We start from the raw sequence: 21,255 nt of genomic DNA, 5'->3' as shown, positions 1-21,255 counted from the left end.
GAACTTGTACTCTTAGCCTTCAGAACTGTGAGGAAATATATTTTTGTTGTTTAAGCCACCCAGTCTGTGGTATTTTATTATGGCAGTAAGTGATGGCAGAGAAGAAAAAGGCAAGAAGAAAAATGAAAGAATGATCCTTTCCAATTAGGTTACAGTTTAAGACATATTAACAGTAAAATCTTCATTTACTTTATTTAGTAATATTTACTAAACTCCACTAAGTGGCAGGCATTGTGAAAACACTGACGTAAAATAAGTTATGCTCTTTTTCTCAAAGCATTTTCAGTCTAGTTTAGAACGGAAACTAGAAATGATGATGATTATGATGATAAGGATGATGATGAAGATGATGTCCTTAGAGAGCTGCATGAGGTTTGCTTACCAGTTGGAAAAAATGTATTAACACTATTTTTTAAAGTTATTGTGGTCTTCTCATTATTAAAAGGTATTCCAGAAATATAAATATCATAGTAAGTGATGATGATGATAACAACAGTAATAATAACAATGGTTATAACAATAACTTTTATTCATTTGAAAGAGAGCAACAACACTGGTGAGGTCATGTGGAAAAATGGTGAGTTTGGATATGTTGAATTTGAAGTATTTGTGGGGCATTCTTGAAGGAAGAAGGCAAAGTGATGATTGGATAAAAAAGGCAAAATTCAAGGGGATTATCAGGGCTCAATCTATACATAAGCTCTCCCAAGGAGCATATTTAGAATGAAACAATAATGGATGAAAGCATAGGAAAATACCTACATTAGGAATTTTCATAAAGAAGACCAGAAAAAAATAGAAAAGTAGGAAGAAAGTAAAAGAAGTTTACTGATGACCAAGTAATTAAAAAAAAAAAAAAGCATTAGATAACCAGCTCATTCTTCCAGTAAGATAAGGGCTAAAATTTATCAATTGAATTTGGCAATAAGGACATTATTGACAATATCTGCCAAAACAATTTCAACAGAGTAGAGGCAGAAGCTATAATGCAATCAGCTGAAGAGGAAATGAGAAGCAAAAACTCATGGAGTGATAGCAAAGACTTAACTTTCTAAAAGCCCACCTGATCAGGGAAGGCGTGTGCTACAGCAGTAGCATAGTGAAGGGAGGCATTTGTTGTGACTCTTTTTTGTTTTGTTTTCAGTTTGAGAACATCATATATATAAAGTGAAGGAAAGGAGCCATTAGCAAACCTTAAAACAGAAAACACAGAAGAGTAACAAGATAAGGATGGGTGAGTACTGCAGAAAATGGAACAACAAGCAGTAATACATCTCAACCTCTGAGACTGGAGGAGAGGAAGGAAGAATGTAATTAGAAAACTTCAAACTTGAGAGTGGTCAGAAATGAAAAGAATTCATACTTTAGATGACCTTAAATTGATCTAAGTTAGTTGAAGATATTTTCTGAGAATATGGCAGATAGAAACTGGGTAGGGAATAGAGGAGACTAATAACTTTTTAGCTTGGAAATTAAAAAACGGAGTATCCCATGTCCAAGGGAAAAATGTTATGAATGGTGATGAGGCAATTACAGAGATTAGAGAACACAAATTTGAATTTTTTTTTTAACCAGGAACTCATATACCTAGAAAAGGTGAGATGTAGAAATAAAAGATGGAGAGAGAGAGGACAATGTTCTGATGAGATCCTTAAGCACCCACATTGAACCATGTTCAAACTCAGTTGAGCACCTCGATCCTGTCATTCAAAATCAATAAATTTCTGTACTATGTAATCTAAGATCAATTAATTTTTACTTGAATAATTTTAATTGGGTTTTGTTCTTCCAACTAAAAAAGTCACTCCTTGTTCTTTAGACTGACTAGGAAATATGTTAGACAGGTAAAGAATAATAGATTAGAAGAAAAAGGGATCAAAGTGTGGAGAATGTCTATGAAAGCTCAGATCAGGTGAGTTGAAGACAAGGGTATGATAGTGCTGGAAAGACAAGACACAGTGGGTAAATATGTAGTGTTGATTTCTTATGTGAAGCATTTCTAAGAAATAATGCCTAGTTTTGGAGTGGAATACTGGCATAGAGAAGTTCAAGGAATTGTAAGGCTAGAGTTGAATGGATTATTCTCATGTAGATTGAGCTTCCCAAGAAAATGACCAGTTACAAGCTCTCAGATATGAGTTTAAATTTTTGTCTCTTATTCTAGCTATGTTACTTAAGTTATTTCAGACTTAGTTTCCTCATACATAAAATGAAGATAAATAAGGTACCCACTTCATAGTTCTATGGGAATTCACTCTAAAACAGAGAATATCATGGTAATGTTTAGTTTATCATTAAATATTTAAAATATTGTCTTGGAGAAGACAGAGTCAGGTAACTATATGTTTAATGGATATGAAATAATCTATTAAAAGGTGCCTTTAGAATTTAGTAATAATACTGATAGTAATATCAAAATAACTTAAAAAAAAGGATTTCTGTATTTAGAGAGTAGGTGTTTAGTGGTCCCATTCAAAATGGTAGAGTACATCCATTCATTTATTAATTTATTTAAAAAAATGCTTAGAGTCTACAAAGTGCCAAGTATTATTCTGGAGCACCTTAGAGAGGCCTGTACAAGAGTTAAACTAGATAGAGGGGTTGGAGAGCATAAGAAAGACAGAGAGATGAAGACAGAGCTTTGGAGAAAACTGACATTTCAGACTTCAAAAATGATTAAGCTCTTTCCATTTTGGCAAAGAGGTCTTTGCTGGTAAAGGAAAATATATTCATTTAGCACACATATTTGGAAGATTATGGCTGCAAAGAACACGAAGCGCATGAAATACAGAAATGAGTGGTGTAAAGTAGGACAGCAGGAAGTCCATACATCTTTGTGTGGTTTAGGGTCTAAAGTCCTGAGTGCTACCTTTACCCCTTTACCATAGCTTGCTAGTTCATGTTCTTCAGCAGAGGACCATTGATACTTATGAAGATACAGTACTTGGTCCTTACAGTAGGCTCCTTCTCCAGGAGAGGAAGGCATGACTCTTTTCAAAGAGCTTGGCTATAGAATATATAGTTAACAAATTAATAGTTCAAAAATGCAAAGTTGTGTTTGTTACTTGCCTACAAATCTTCACATAATTAATTCTTCTAGTATATTGTTTAGAAATAAACAGTCACAGAAAATTATTGGGTCAAATTCTTTGTGAATGTGTTTTTTCTCTTTCATTTTTCTCTTGTTTGTCATTTTGCTGCTGAATGTTATGCAACTTAGGGCGGGAAATTGAAGACTTTTTTCAAAAAAATCAGGTGCATTTTGTTTTTATTTTTAACTGTGGAGCTTTGTTTTGTTATAATCATTTCATGACCTGCCCTTGCTTTTCTTTAAATGTTGACATATAGAAAATTATTTTGAGATCCCACCAAAACTTGTAGAATTTGACATACATATATGCCAAATACATATAGATAGATAGATAGTTATTTTAAAACTAACATAAAGTGCTTGGTATAGAACAAAACAACTAATACACTTAGTTGTTTGATAATAAAATAACATTCTGTAAGAGCATTGTTTCTAGAGAAGCATTGACAAATTGTCCTACCTTATATCTGTGGCTCTCACTGTATAATCTTTGAATTAACTAATCTTTTCTCCCATGTATATGAAGATGAGTTAAAAATTCTTCACTCTATAATCCTTTTAATAAACTGAAGGTTCATAATTATAATGATCTGCTGGACATTTCTACCTGATTACCATATGGGTCATTCCATCAAAAACTGTAAAATCAAAAGATAAATAAAGTATTCATTTCCAAACTAATATCTGCCCCTCCTCTCCTGATTCCACTTCCCATATTACTCATACTAGAAACATGAATGAATGACAGGAAGCTTGATTTCTCCTTCCTTTTACCCTTCCCCATGAAATCACTCACTAAACTAGAATATTACCTCCTTCACATTTTTCAAATTGATTCTTTTTTCTCTAAACACTGATCTAGGTGAAGTCATAATCATCTGTCTTCTAGTGTCCTCTGACAACCACCTGAGTCCCCATGCCTTGAGGTTCTCTAACCTACAATTTATTCACCTTACTGTCACTAAAATTATTTCATGAAAACATAGGTTTTAAGGTAGGTTCTTGTTAAAAAACTTAGGTGATGCCCAGACGCCATAGAGCTAACCAGATTTGTTTTATCATTTGCATTAATCCATTCTTGTTTCTGTAGATGCTCCTGGAGACAAGTTTAAAAGGATGAAAGGGCAGGAGTAGGAGGTTAGCTGTGAAAATATAAAAATATAAACCTAAGTAAAGTGTTATAGTACCAGGGGCATTGTAAAGGTTTTTTTTTTGTCACCTCAAAACAGTCACAATAGGAGTAGAAACAATAAGATGATGAGAGAGTAAGAGAATGGCATGTGTACAGGAAATTATTTAATAAAGTATTGACAAGCCAAAAAAGGTGATTAAGAGAGAAAAACGTTGATCCAAATGCCAGCTCCCATCATCAAGACTGAGAGCAAGACAGCAAATTGAAAGCCCCCAGAGAGAGCTGAGCCATTGGCCAGAGAGAACACATCTAATTATCCTAAGAACTTGAGTCATCAGAAGACCAAGCCAAGAAAAGACCAGGCATTGACAGAAAAATCAAGCAAGAGAATGGGAGGCTAGTGAGGATTCAGGGCACAGAGATTTTTAACTATTATAGGTATATCTTTGATTATCTTTATTCCAAGTTGATAATACCAAAGATATTGAGATGGTACTGATATAAATATTAATTACCACACATCTGCATCCAAAGAAAGAGAAAATGCAAGATGTAGAGAGCCCTGAAACACACAGATGCATATGTGGTCCACTGTTCTTTGAGGAGGTGCTAAGAGCATGCAATAGGGAAAGGACAGTCTCTTCAACAAATGGTTTTGGGAAAACTGTATACCCACATACAAAAAGTAAAATTGGACCCCTACCTTACACTGTACACAAAACTCAACTAAAAATGTTTTAAAAGCTTGAATGTATGATTTGAAACTATAAAACTCCTAGAAGAAAGCACAAGAAAATTCTCATTTTTTGACATTGGTCTTGGCGATGATCTCTCAGATATAACACAAAAAGCACAGGCAACAGAAGTAAAAATAAACAAATGGGATTACATCAAATTAAACAGTTTCTGCACAGCAAAGGAAACAATCAACAGAGTAAAAAGGAAACCTACAGAATGGGAGAAAATATTTATTTCCAAACCACATATCAGATAAGGGGTTAATTTCCAAAGTATATCAGGACATCTGAGTTGCAAAATGTCATATTTAAATTACTGAAAAAATACTTGATAAAGCAAATAAAGAGATTACAAAATACCTACAATGAGACAATAATTGGAAGAATGGCTGACTTTTCATCTACAATAATAGATATAGTATGAAAATATAATATATGAATCTAGAATTTAATACCCAGCTAGAATATTATTCTAGAATGGAAGTAAAATTAAAACAATTTCCATATATATAAAAACTGAATTTATTACTTAAAAAATTTGTTGAAAGAATTTCACAAAATCATATGAGAATTCAACAAAGGAGTTTGCGTTGGATGCAAATTTCTAGATAACAGTAGATTAAACAATTCAGAAAAATATTACTATTGATTAAATTTTTTAAAATGGACACACATATATAGAAAATACCTGGCTGAATGTGTCAGAGATATAATAAGCCAACTAATATTTACAGGGACATTTTTTTAAAGAATTATCTAAGCCCAAATTCTTCCAAAGAATGAAAAAGAGAGGGACGTCTCCTCAAATTTCTGTGAGGTTAACATTATCTTGACATCAATATTTCACAAGCACAATATGAAAATCCTAAAAGGCTAAGTAATAGTAAACAACTCAATAATGGTAACAAAACAGTGAAAGATTAAAAAGATCATTGCTGTCAATGGAGAAACGCATTCACAAAATTCGAGAGCCATTTACACTGGTTTAAACTGTAATACAATGAAACATTTTAACCTGATAAAGATAAGATTGTTTTGATAGATATATCAAAACAACATCAAAACAATATGGCAAACATTATACTATTGGTAAAATATTTAAAGTATTTACATTAAAGTGAGAAAAAATCCAATTTCCCCTACATGAACATTATACTTAAAGTTCTAGTCAGTGAAGTAAGAAAAAGAGGGAAATAGTTATCAATATTAGGATTGAACAGGAAAGAAACAGTTTTGCTAGTATTAGTAGAAGACAAAATTATTAACATTGAACATCCGTGAGCATCTACAGAAAAATATGACTAATAATATAGCTCAGTATGGTTGTTGGTAACAAAATCAATATATAAAAACAAATTGAATTAAAACAAATTGGGATAAAGAGAGGGAGTGGCATAGGCATATATACACTACCAAATGTAAAATAGATAGCTAGTGGGAAGCAGCTGCATAGCACAGGGAGATCAGCTCTGTGCTTTGTGACCACCTAGAGGGGTGGGATAGGGAGGGTGGGAGAGAGACCCAAGAGGGAGGAGATATGGGGATATATGCATATGTATAGCTGATTCACTTTGTTATAAAGCAGAAACTAACACACCATTGTAAGGCAATTATACTCCAATAAAGATGTTTAAAAAAAAAAGAAAATATGATTTATAGTAGGCTCTTTTCACAAAGATAAAACATCTGTAAATTAACTAGTAATAAATCTAACAGAAGAACTGCAAGTACTCTCTGAAACAAAATGAAAATTTTATATAAGGCAATCAATGAAACTCATTGTGTTTATAGATGAAAATTATCAACATTTATAAATATAGCACTTTTCTCTGAATCACCATATAAATTTAATGTGATATTCCAATTAATATTCCAACAGGGACTTGCTATGGTACTTGAGATGATTCTAAAATCCAAATAGAAAAATAAAGGGCTAAGATTACTAAAGACCATTTAAAAAATAACAATGTGATACAATCTACTAGATTTTAAAGTTTATCATGATGTATGATGCTTAAAACAGTATGGCATTAGTTCAAGATAGACAGCAAAACAGAATAAAGAATCCAGAAATACAATCAAGAATATATCAGATAGTAGTATATGAGCAGGTACTAATACACTAATACCTGTATGTACACAAAGAGCTAAGGAAAGGATGGATGAATCAATAAGTGATGTATGGGGAGTGATGTCTTCACTGAATAAGAAAGTACACCCCTTTAACAATAATAATCTGACAGCCATCCACAGACAAAAGTACCTTTATGGGAGTTTGGGGATCCAGATAGAAGGTTTGTAATCCAGGTAGGATTCAGTTACAGCTCTGTTTGGTTTTGGTCCTGTCACCAGAACCACACATGAACGAACTTGTGAGGAGTCACACTCACCCATGCCTTGGGTAATAGTCACATGGACCTTATTCCATGTTGTGGACTCTGAAATGGCCTGCGACCCAGCTCCTGTCCCTTTTAACCATGGCCCAGGAGACCCTGAAGGTAAGCCCACCAAAACTGATCCAACTGTATATTCAGAGATGGTCCTGGAGCTGGGCTTCAGCCTCTCTCAGCCACAGTCCATAAGCAGTCCTGCCAGCACAGGGTCTGGGCAAGAGACAATCTGATCTGCATCCCTGAAGATGCTGAAGGAATCCCATGCTTGACACCATCCTCCTCTAGCCATGGTAAGAAAGTAACCTAGTTTGCCCAGGGTGTTGATGGGAGACATGTTCTCCCTGCCTCCAGAACCAGGGATGCAGACCTCAGTTGGAAGGTGGACCCTGAATCACTGCTAGGACTCAGTTTCAGCACTTCTGTGGTGTGACCCAGGAACAATCTTGCCCACCCAGGGACCCATCCAATGACCCAGCAGGGGGCCTCCCAGGGACCTGGTGGAAGCCACACCTGTCCGTGCACCTGATAACAAGTTCACCGTATGAAGACCCAACTATGGACCCTGAAGGAGACCCTTGTCCCAGCATCACCCTAGAGGCAGTCTAGAAAAAGCCCTAGAGGCAGTCCCCTTTATCCAGAGGCCAGACAGAATCCACACCTTCCTGAGCCCTTGTCAATATTACTGTAATAAAGCTGAGGGAAAAAATAAGTGACATATGGGAAATTGTTTACCATAGGGTAAAATGTCAATTTTTACTCATATGATAAAGTAAATATCAAAGTAAAGATATAAATGTGAAAAATAAAATTTTGAATTTTCAGAAGATAACAGAATATTTTTGCCCTTAAAGTAGAGGGATTTCAAAATTAAAACACACGAAGTACAAATCATACAAGAAAGAACTGCTATATTGAATCACATTAAAATTGCAGAGTTCTTTATGACAAAAGTCAGTGTACTCAACATTAGAAAACAATCCACAGACTTGGAAAAGATATTGGGAATGTTTAAGAGTGAAATAATTACTATAAAAAACAAATAAGCCATCTCTACACATAAAGAAAAAGATTTAAATTAATAAAATTATGTAAAGGCATGAACTGCTAAGACTTGGAACTGAAAAACCTGCAGGCTTTTCACTATACAAAGAGAGGATCGATTTTCTAATATCAGGTAAATTCAAGTTAATACAACCCTGTACTAAATAAACTGGTAGAAAAAACAAATATTCTAGACATACCAAGTAAAAATATATTGGTGCAATATATACTAGAGATCAATGTTTAATATTTAGCAATATTGAAAAAGATCATAGCACACTAATTCCCAAGAGAAAAGTTAGGGATGAGAAGTGACTTTCTCCATTTGTTTAATTTGAGTAGCAGGTACATAGGTTTTCTCTGTGCTTAAAGATTTTTATAATGATACTTTTAAAAAAGCTAACTTTTAAATCTCATGAACCACCAAGTTGAGGAAATACAGTAATCTCTTGACTGAATACAGGTGTAACACCAGAGGGAGGGTGTATCTCAGGTCTCCTGACTGAAAAGCACATCCACACGAGGAATCTTATCTTTTGATTTTTAATTCTTCTTTGGAGAAGCACCAAAATGCTCTTGGAAATGACTCAAAATGACTCCAGGCTTATTAACTACTCTTTAAAGTGTTAGAAAAAGGTATATAATTAACATGTGCCAAAATAACCATTTATTATTTGATGTTTGTTCAAATTGTTTTACCATCTGTCCACCTGTCTATTATTTATACCCTTATAAACAGTATCCTCTCATGGTATGAAAATATCTTTATTTTTGAGATAAACGTAGTATAATAGGGATGATATATTTGTATTTTCAAAATAAACTGATATTAAAAATAGGTCTCTGAGCGCGCAAAGTCTTTGTCAACTTTACAATAACTTCCGATTTATCACAGCGAGTTTACCAGGAAAAATACTGGTGCAACGTTTCTTACTACCATGAAATGTTTGGAAATATTTTCCCTATAATATGTATAGTAACTTACATTCCTCTTTACTCTTTAGCCTAAATATAGCTATTAAGATGACTAGTGATGGTACACTGAGTTTATCAGGACAATCTTGGTTTATTTCTATTGGTCTGGGATACCATTCAGTTTAGTATTTGTTCTGGAGTTTTGTTATTTTTTATATAAAACATTATTATTACATTATGGCATTTTTCTTACTATCACACTACAATAAATAAAGATGGCTTTGGTAGCACTCCCAGATTTTTCACAGTCTCCATTAATAGTTTATGATAATCAGATGCACTGAATTGAGTTCTCACTTTAACAGGTGTTTAAAGCTGAAAGATGATTAGTGATCATCCATATCTCTCTTCTCTGCTCTTTCCCCGCGCAAAATGCTAAAGTTCATTTTTGAAGGATAAGATGTATAACATTTGAATAAAAGAATTAGTACTCTCAGAAATCAGCAGCTATGGAGAGTTAACCCATCTGGTCCCTTAGGTCTGGAATATACACAAGTTTGGTCACCATTGAATGCATCAGTGGTAAATATGGACAATTATAGTCTTAGTTTCTCTGATATATGTGTGGAAATAGTTTTAGCTGTTCAGCTGTAGGATATAGAGGGCTGTCTGAATACTATTGCAACAGTGTCTTTTTTGTTTGCTTTTTTGTTTGTTTTCTTTTTTTTGTCATTTCCAACAGGACAACAATCTACAGTAATTTATTTTATTGTGTGGTACCTATTTTATTTCTAAAGAACTTCTTTTGATTGCAATGAGTTGAAGAAAACAAAAATGAGCATTTGAGAAAAAAATCTGGCATTGAATTTCTGTTTCTCTAGAAAGCTGATGATGAATGTGTACTTTTTGTAAATGTCAGTCAAATTTTCCCTTAATCCATGAACAGTGTGGTGATATGCATTATCACTTGAAATCTAGAATATTCACATTTTCATCTACTTTACAAATTAGTAGTTGTTTCTTGGACTCAGCCTTCAAGGCCACCCCAGAGATCTCTCCCTCCTGATTCTCACTCACATATAGTTCTTTTCATACACCAGTTGGTCAGCGTGACAAATGACAGAAGTGATGGCATGTCACATTCAACATTAGGTTAGAAAAGATGGGATTGCATCTTGGGTACTTATTCGCTTTCTTTCTTTCTCTCTCTCTCTCTTCTTGCTGTTGGGGAAAACAGCTGTTATGACACGGCCCACATGGAGAGAGACTGAAGCCTCTGGCCAACAGCCAGACCAGGAACTGTGGTCTGCCAGCTACCATGGAAGTGAGCTTGGTAGCAAATTCTCCAGCCATGAATGTGTTGAAATAGTTGCAGCCTCTGCCAACAGCTTGATTACAACCTCTGAGGCCCTGAGCCAGAATCACCACCCAGTTAATCTGTGCTTGGATTTCTGACCCTCAGAAATGAGTTGTTTTAAGTTAAATTTTGAGAAAATTTGTCATGCAGCACTAGATAACTAATACATTGTTTAAAGGAGACTATGACAAACACAATTATTTTATGTGTATAGTTACAAAAAATACATTTACATACCATCCTATGAAGCTTAACATTTCATTTAGATGAACAGACTGTTCTTCTACTTCTCTTATTTTCCATTTCAAGTTCTCTTGTAACTGTACAAGAAAATAAAGCAATACAGTATTCGTGAATGTGTTAGATCATTAGTAGAAGAACTTTGCAAACAGTTAAATACACCATTTTTATGTAACTATGTGAGATGAGTTAAATAGAAAATTAGTTACATTTAATAATTGTTATGTTTTTGAATTCTATTAATGTAATAGAGTTATTTTTTTGAAATGCACTTTGTTAAAACATCTAACATTATTGTGAATGCTGTTGTAATTCGGTTAAAAAGTTCAAAAGATGATAAAATTATTTGATTTAGAAGTGACAATATGCATATTTAATTCAGTTTAAAGTTCTAGAAAATGAGAAAACTATTTTTGGAGCAGAAATGTATTTAAGAATTGGATTTCATTCAGACATAACATAATTATGTTCAGAGAAGTTGTGATATTCTAGTAATTAAAACTGTAGTTTTCCATACCTAAAGAATACTTTACATATACAAATTTAGAATAATAACTACAAAATTTTTGTGATGAAGCTGATAAAAATGCCAAAAACTATTTCAGACCATACATACATGTTTTCTAATTCTTTTGACTGTCTTTATAATAAAATTGAGAAGGCTTTTGATATTGCTGCAGGTATAGTTGGCAAAGATTTCAAAAGAATAATAAACAGTGATAACTCATTTCACAAGTTTTGTCTTACAAAAATAATTGTTGAATTAATAACCTCTAAATGGAGGCAAAAAAGTAATCTCTTAAACTGAAATATTTTTTAATTTAATTAAAAATTTGGAGAATATTCCCCACCTAGCAAAATTTTCTCTTAGCTTAGTAGGTATCTTAGCACTTATAGAGTGAATATTTTCTGAATTAAAAATATTATGGTCTACAGAAAAGAATCAATTAGAAATGTATGTATTTATATGAGTTTATGTATCTAGGTATATTTTGTACATAAAGTGTAATTTTGAAAAAAAATTTCCAGGAAATTTTATAAAAACATTAAAATAATAAAATAATATTGAAATGTATAAATTAGAAAATCATCATTGAGATGTTTTGTAATGACTAAGAAACTTAGAGCTAAGACAATGTTTAAAGTATAGAAATAAGAACTGAGGAATGGTTTACCTATCTTTAAAAGTTGAGAAAATCAATATAAAGAATGTAAATATATAATAAAATATTAATATAATATATAAAATTCTTATAATTAATACTATAATATATAAAATATATATTATAGAGAAATATACATATAAAATTTCTTTTTTTTCTTCAAAATACATACATATCTATTATTCTTGGAATTTTTTTTCTCAAATTAAAATTTTATTAGGATGATTTTATAAATCTACCAATATATTAAACCAAATTTTTGGTCAATAGATGTTAAAAAATTATTTGATTGTAAATAATTTTAGTGCTCCCTTTTATTTCAAAACTGCCTTAGTTTATAGGAAAAAAAAATAAATGATCACTCTAGCTATCTCAGGCTTATTTTACAGGTGGTGATATAGGGCAGTTCTGTTGACCAAAGATAAACACCTTCACATTGAGCGATAAGAATTGAATAGTTAGAAGCAAATGGCATCAAAATAAGAGTGTATACACTGTTATTTCAAAACAATGTATATTTTCATAAAGTGTGATTTAAAGCCTTATAGCAGAAAATATTTTGTAGTGATTTAAAATTATTTATATAAATATAGAAACTAGTCAAAACCTGGGTTGAAGTCAACTTAGGTATAAATGCTACCAATATAATCTGGTGAGATATAACTTTGTTTCTTTTTCCATTGTATGGATAGAGGTAAAATATTCATCTCAGATTTCACTCACTCTTTACAAGAAGTGTTTTGACTTTTCAAAGTGATTCACATCCAAGTACAAATACAGACCCTTTTGGGAAATGTTGTGGATTTGTAAAAGCAAAGTGATTTAAGCAATCAATAGGGAGTCTAAAATCCTAAAACAATTCAGAAGAAAAGTGAGTAAAAGTGGGGGAAAAGATAAGGAGACTTAGAAATATAGAATTTGACTTTTTTTTTTTTCCTTCTAGGGAGTTTTTATCCTGAGAGTAAAACATAGATGCTTATATAATATTTTAAAATATGAATCTTTCCATAGTTGGTGAGTTTCCTGCCAATCCAAAAAATTGACAAACGCTGCAGGCGATTTATAATGGGTCTAGAATGAAAGGTTTACTTTTATTTATTAGTTATTGACATTTCTTTCTCAACCAATGAGAAAAAGTATAATCATTATCTAGGATTATCCCTTGTTTGGTAAGAGAAGAACTGTAGCTGGGAACTCATATTTTTATCCCCAATCATCCTTATCTCTCTCCTCTTCCCCAAGAAATAAAAAATTTTCAAAATATTGATTAAAACTTGTCAAGGAAGTAATTCTAATGATTTCAACAATATATCTCGATCTGGTATCCACTATTTTGAGGTCTTAGAGAAGGCTCATATGAGAGCAGCACAACTTGTGGCTGATAGAAAGTTCATTTGCACTGTCTCCTAATCATGAGAATAAGTTATTGCAAGATGAAGTCACTTCCTCCCAAACCCTTGACATGCTGAAGGGAAGTAGTAGAATTGATTTCAAGGATATAAGAAAAGGCGGGTTCCTCTCTGAGCTTACTGAGATAGATTTCACTTGTACTAATGTACACCAACCTTTCTGTCCCCTTTCAAATCAAACCTGGAACAGCCAAATGCACCCTTGGGCGTGTGGATGGAGAGATAGAAAAATAAGGTGAGAAATAGTGCAAAATCTGACAATAAGAGACTGCTGCACTGCAGAGTTAACTTTGAGTTAATCTGAGGAGGCTTGGAGTCACATGATTTCCAGACTGTTCTCTTAGGGTGACAAATCATCTCTGTTTGCTTGGGACATTCCAGGTTTTAGCACTGAGAGTCCTACATCTCAGAAAAATCTCTCAGTCTTGGGCAAAGCTGGACTGCTGGTCACCCTAGCTGTACTGGTATTTTGTTAAATAATACAAATAGGAAAGTCTATGATAATGAGTATTTCAACCAATGAGCTGTGAATGGTGAGGGTGTATGAGGGCAAAGAATGAATAAAGAGGGTGAGGTTAAAGATGAAGTCATAAGAAAAATAAATTTGTTTTCTTCCTGTGCCAGCTTACTCAGTAAACCACTTCCACTTGTCTTGCGTATCTGTTTGCCAAAACTCGCTCAGTTACCAACCATTCTGGAAAGAATATAAAGAAACTTTAAAACAAGGAGAGATTGTTGTATCATCATTAAGCATATGCATATAAACAATTGTGACATTATTCTCTGTCCTTTTACTTATTTTTTTTTCCCCGAAGAACAGGAGGATATGGTTAAAACATTGTAATATTTATTCTGCTTTATTTAGTGCCAGGGAAGCAAAATAAGGACTCTGCTTTAAAGTAAAATAAACTCAACATATTCTGGGAAAGAAACAATCTTTCAAAAAACAAGAGTTTATTAAAGATTCTATAATTAATATTCATATGAAAATTAGTGCTTATGTGCATATATACCATCTCTCTATGTTTTTACTGTCACTCAAAGACTAATACTAATTAGGAAAATTATTTTATGTAAAAATTCTGTTTCATATCCAAAACATACATGCTAAAAGAAACTCCTGTTTTACCCAAGAGGTTTGCACATAATGAAGTCAACATATAGGAGATGATGGTGCATCAGGTATCAATAAAAATATTCATGATGCAAAGATACACATAGCCCAACAGATTTTGAATATGAAAGAAATCATGTGCTCATGTTTTCCATATCACATTATTTTAAAATGATGTCAACCATTTGAAGTGAGTAGTAACTGACTTTTATTCCTTTCAAAAGTATGTATTAGCAGATAAAAATAACAAAATAAAGATACTCAGGCATAATTGTCTAGATTTTCTAAAAAGGTACTAACATATCTGGAAAGAGTGTTACAATATAATACCTTACTTTTTAAATTAAAGACTACTTTTATGATCAAAACTCTATTTCAGTCTCATTTCTTTATTCCTTATGGCTAACTACTTGGATACATTGTCAGTAATCCTAATAATTTGTTAGTAGGGAATAGTATCTTTCACATCAACAGAGCAACAACAACAAAAAACTAATAACACATTTTTTCTATTTTTCTTTTTGATGATCTAGAAAACAGAGCTTCAGGGAAATATTTGGCAGTGCCTTCCTGCTGTGCAATTTTGAGTCCCTTTTAATAGACTCTGAAATATCACTGAAGCAACCTGTGCAGGAGATTGAAACCTATTAAGATAGGTAACGCTTCATTTTCCACAGGCCTCTTGTTGAGGAGAGGTCATTTAAAAAAAAAAAAAAAAAAAGGAGAAGAAGCTGCACTTTCCATAATGTAGTTAACATTTGACATTAAGTGAAAAAATAGCCGTTCTTTTCCTATTCAGAGCATAGTAATCCTCACAATAATGTAGCAAGTACAAAATATCATGGAAAAAACATGTCTAAAGCTCTCTATCAATACTCTTTGAGTGGGTCAAAATTGAGGAGACTGAGTGTACCAAGCTTCCGGAAGCTCACCTTAACTTTACCTCTGTCCCCCAGGGCCACAAGGCTTGTCTGGAAATGTCATGAAGCCTGGTCCCTTGTGAGAGTTTTCAGCACTTCAGCCTCCAATCTCAGCTGGAAACCCTATAAGCAAGGTCTTTCATGTGGCATTTCAACATTTCTCACTCCAGCCTCTGAACGAAATGGAAACAAACCTTGTCTATGTTTATTAAAGCCCTAGAAGGGAAGGTTGAATTTCGAGACTGTTCTTTCAGAATGGTGAAATGTCAGTCTGAGAATGAAAAGAAATAAAAATTATTCTCATCCCACTTCAGTTCTTCAAGATAAACTCCTCATTCCTAATGGAGATCCGTGGTGTTGGCAACATGACATTTGTGCAAGTGATGACCTTTCCATGATTACTTTCTTTACATTTATGCATGTGTCTCCATGCCGTGCAACAAGAAATTTCAGAGGACATAGGATACTGTTAACAGTAGCTCTTGTTTATAAGTAGATCACATCCACCTGCAAATTACTGTATTCAAGTGTGTTTTCTAAATCACATTGTCATTTCAAGTACATAAATGCAACTAAATGTTGTATTATTATGCACTGAGACATAACAAGAGCCAGCTCTCGTTCTTCTTTTCAAGTTAGAGCTTTAACTTCTTAACTTGGCACAAGCTTTCATCTGCATTATCTTGTATGATTCACACGTCACTCTAAGTAGTAGGGAGGGGGTATTACCACAATTTTATAAAGGAAGGCCATAAGTCACTTGTGAGCACGTGACTTGCCTGAGCAAAAACAGCTTATTGAGAGTAAGAACCACGACTGGAAATAAGGTCATCTGCCTTTAGGCACCTGGCCTATTCTTTCAAAGAAATACTTTCTGAGGGCCTACTGGATTCAAAATATATTTTATATATTATGGGCTATTACATAGAATGTATATTTATAGAGAATTAAAACTCCAGACACCTTCCCTCAAGATTACTGCAGACTTGTAGTAATAGGACATATGTACAATTACGATAAAAAGAAACTCATATCAATGGTAAATTAATGAGCAAATGATAGTCATGATTTTTCTAAAAAGGAAGAAATCTCATGCCTAAGGAGATGACATAAGACATCACAGAGGATATTGTTTTGATACATTTTTCCACCTCCTCCTTGCAATGTAAACCACTCTACACTTGCTTACAGGACATAAGGAAATGCTGAGAAAGTAATAATATAAACATTTTGACCCCTTACTGCATGCTAAGGATTTTACTATGCATTATATTATGTGAATTCTAAAAATAATTCTGTAACACAGAAACAATATTATCCTTGTTTTACAAAGCCATACATGGTTTTGCTTCAAGAGAGCAGCAACATACCTAATATGCAGTTGAAAAGTATAGCTTTACAACTGGGATTGATCCCTGACTGATTCCATAGCCTGGACTTTTAGCTACAGTATATACCATTAGGTATGAGGGGAACCAAGTAGAGAGAATATAAATGTGCCTATTAAGTTGAGGTTAGTAAACTTCCATTGAGTCTGTGGTACTCAATTAAAAATAGATCACCCTACTGGCAGTAAGCATGCTTAAGCTGCAAAGCTACTAGAATGGAACAGACACTAATGGGGAAAAGTAGTCTTCTGATTATAAAGTCAAGACCTTAATGCTTGGGAAACAATTTAATCTGGATGTATTTAATTTGCTCTAATAACTGTTAATTATTGAACTTATCTTTACATTTTATGTACAAATCTTACTGTTCTTAACAACTCTAGAATGGACCTAAGTGATTATCCTTAATCAATTGTCATTTTTATAGGTTTTCTGTGCCTGTCGGGGGAAAATAGAAATATTTTCCCCGAAATTTCTCTTCAAAGTTCTGCAACTGATCCCAGAGAAATTACTGTTAAATAGGTTAGAAAAATTGGGGAACGAGGAGATCTCTTGTCTGGCCCTGCTAATTTCTTCAGTTACCTTGGCTAAATTTCCTAAATAATTCCCCTCCTTTGTAAAATGGCAGTGACATTAGATGATACTTCAGATGCCATGAGATAAGGGAGAATGGATTTCTTTATTCCTCCCTCAAAGCAATATTATAAATAAGTCATAATATCCACATTTTTTAATGATTGAGATTCAATATGCCAAAATGGAATGAAAACTATACAAGACTTATGATGGGAAAGCAGAGCAAAAATGGGAGCCTATGAGGTAGGCACTGATACTGGAACCAATCTTGTTATTGGCTGTTCCATTTCTGTCCACATTTCTAGAATAAACATTGTATTCTGTATCTGCAGTGAAAGCAGCTTGGCACTATGAAGGAAATCTAATGTTTGACTGACAGAATTCTTTGCTTTTTGATTAGACTCAATTGTTTTGGAAGGGTGAAGACAAAACCATACTCTCGAACATCATTTGCCAAAGGAATTAAAATCACAACATATGTAGAGATCAAAACTTGTTTAATTCTGAACTTTCTCTTGACACTTCCTTTAATGCTACTCCTCGCCAGTCTTTTCATTTTGGCACTGAACTCAGAACCATTTGATTTTTAAGTTGGAAAAAAAAGTAAGGAGTATGAAGCTCTTTTGAGAATTTCCCTTATGTTTAGACAAAAAGTTAAAAGTGCATGACAAGTAATTTTGAAGAAATTATTCTGAGGACTGCCTTCAAGAGTGTGGTCAACCTCAGACTTTAACACTTGAGCTGTGTAATTATATACTTTCTTAGGGGCTTTATGAATCAATTTCTCCTTCTACCAATTGATAATTAAACAAAACAATAATTTAATTATTTTGTGAAAAATACTTACAGCTATTTGACTCTCAAACTAAGGAGTTAAAGATATAAGAACTTATAAAGTACCATAGGCTTTTTAACTAATGAGAGGCAATCAATCAATCAACTATTTTTGTAAACAGTATTGTGCCTTTTCTCCTTGATTAAAAGAGTTGAACTTGCAGAAAATATTTTGAAATCAGGGAGATATCAATGTCTTCTTTGTTTACTAAATTAATAGAGGGAAAGAAAAAAAAAACTAAGAAAGTCTTCCAGATGAATGCATTGCAAATAAATAGCTCGTTTGGATGATCATTAAATAACCTTTCCTGTCTCTTTCATGTGTTGCTCTGGGAACGTATTAATCTTTAAAACCCTCTTACATTATAAATATTGCTTATGGCACAAATCATGCAAATTTAGCCCCCTTTCACTACTTCAGAGCTTCTCAGGTCAAGAGTTATCATTCAGACAACATCAACTACTTCCATTAAATCATATTGTATATCTAAGTCAGTTCATATTCAAATGCTTGATGTAGCACCATGATAAATCCTTCCCGGCCTTTGGCAAAAGTAGCCATGTGGGGCTCAGTTTTGAAGAGAGAGATTTTATGGTTTAAGTGCACAGTTTCTAAGGATTTAAGCAAATAATAAGCAACCCCTTTGACCAAAGAAGTTTCAAAATAGCAGGAAACAATGCCAATGGTATTAGGACCAGAGTGTATTAAAGAAAACTGTCCTATGGATACCCATTAATGAGGGAGGAAGAATTTTCCACTCAGCTGTCAAAATGTCCAGAGAGAAACAACATACTACAGTAAAATTTATGATAAAATGGAATGTAAATACACTAGCTAGACCTGCTATTAAACACATTTATGAAAGTTTTATGGCAAGAGTCAAATGTTTTCTTATGAGGATCTCTCCTCTTTGGCTTCCAAAGATGCACCTACCCTTATCACCTACCCAGTGCAGACATCCAACTCTTTCATTAAACATTCCAAATTTGTTTAAGTCATTTATAGATTGGTGACTCCAAGAGGACAGGGCAGCCTCTCAAGCAATGAGTAGTTGTAACTAAAAGATAAAAAATAGTAACTTATTATCCAGTATACCTATTGGATAATTTTAATGTATATTTTTAAGATAAAAATTTTGGAAGTCTATATTCTAGTTCCAATTGTAAAACTTATTTTGAGAATTATCCTTAAGAAATTCCTCTAAGTTATAAGATGATTTGAGAAATAAAATATTTACTTTATTAGGCCTTAGTATTACTGAATCTACCAAGTATTACCTAACTTGACTTAGAATGATAGCAGCTAACAAGTATTTACTTTGATTAGGTACCAGTCAGTCTGTTAAATGCTTTACACATTTTCCCCTCTTTTATCACTCCCTACAACTCCATAGGGCTGACTGTTCTTAATGTTCTCATTTTGCAGGTGAGAAAATTGAAGTGGGGTGTGTCAAGGTCACACAGACAGTACATATAGCAATTGGGACTGGACCCCAGGAATTTGAAGCCAGGGCCCTGGCTCTGATCTCATCTCTGTATTGCCTCAAGGGATCCATGAAATACAAATTAAAGGTAAAATTCACCCTCTTTGGAGGTATTAAAAATAATTTATGGAGGACAGCTACCAAAGCAGAGTTCCAGAGCAGGACAGGCTTATTGGAATAAATGCCTAGTTGCAACCAGTTGGAAAAAAAACATAAAATAAAATTCTTATTAGGAGATGTATAGCTTGGTATTTTTGAAAAGGAAAGAATTATATGATCTTATTATGTACCTTTCTTATAGCCTCTAGGTCAGTCTCCCACACAAGTCAGTTTTCAGAAGATTTTTTTAAATGATGATATAATGATAATGCTAGTGAAAATAATGGAGAAAAATAGCTTCTTTTTGTACATTATGAACTAAACATAAACATACTTTGTTAGATGATGTGCAACAAAAACATTGGCAGAGAATTAATCTTTGCATTCATGTTTGCAGATGAGGAAATGCTGCAAATTTAAAAAGCAAAGCTGAATTAAAAGTAGCCCAAAATACACATTTTAATAACTGGGATGAACTGCTTTGCAAAAACATATCAGTACCAGTAATTTAATTTAATGTAAAGAAGATAAACAGAGTTGAGTTTGTCACTATACCCTTAGGAATAGGGCTGCTTGCCATCCAGAGGAACTATGCAGTTTTAAACACGACTACATGACCTAGAAAGTGTTTATAGTAACTTCTGATGAACCTCAACAGAGCACAAAATAAAGCAAAAATAAAATGAGTAGAAGAATTTTTCTAATTAGTGAAGACACTTGATAGGGTGGCCTCATTTTCAATTTCTGTAATACATATGGGCCAAAAATACAAATGGGTGTAACATGGTATACATCTGATTTATAGCAACTGATTAAAACATTGTAATTATTTTGAGATACACATTTAAGCCATTGCTAGATTCAATTAAGAGGTCTTCTTGGAACTGTACACAGTTTCAGTTCCAAGTTTGTATAATTTGAATATTCTCTAAAACCGTTCTGCAACAATTCCTCTTTAAATGACTTGCAGTAGAATACCGATGACTTCTCAAACTTACTTGACATAGTAGAGCTTGATAGATCTATCAACATTGTTTGCCATTAGTATCTTATGTAAAAACAGGCAGCCTCAAAGGACCCCAGGCTTTAGTCTCTGACCCCAGAGAATAAAGTGAGCTCACAGAGAGGGCACAACTGAAGGACAAATCAGGAAGTCTCGGGAGGTGGTGGCAGATGGAAGCCCTGCTGGGTCTCCACCCTGTGCATTGATCCTTGTTGAGCAAAGAGAACCAAGGACACTGCCACTCCTTATCATCCACTAGAAACTACTCCTAGTCTAATCCATATCTAAGACCCACTTAAAGACATGTCCCCCCTGGTTGTATGATTCAGCATCTGTTTGGACTTTAGAGGTAAAGTTAA

The sequence above is a fragment of the Hyperoodon ampullatus genome (assembly GCF_949752795.1).
Source record: "Hyperoodon ampullatus genome assembly, chromosome: 3".
NCBI classification, from domain to species: Eukaryota; Metazoa; Chordata; class Mammalia; order Artiodactyla; family Ziphiidae; genus Hyperoodon; species Hyperoodon ampullatus.
Note: the sequence above shows the minus strand (reverse complement) of the source record.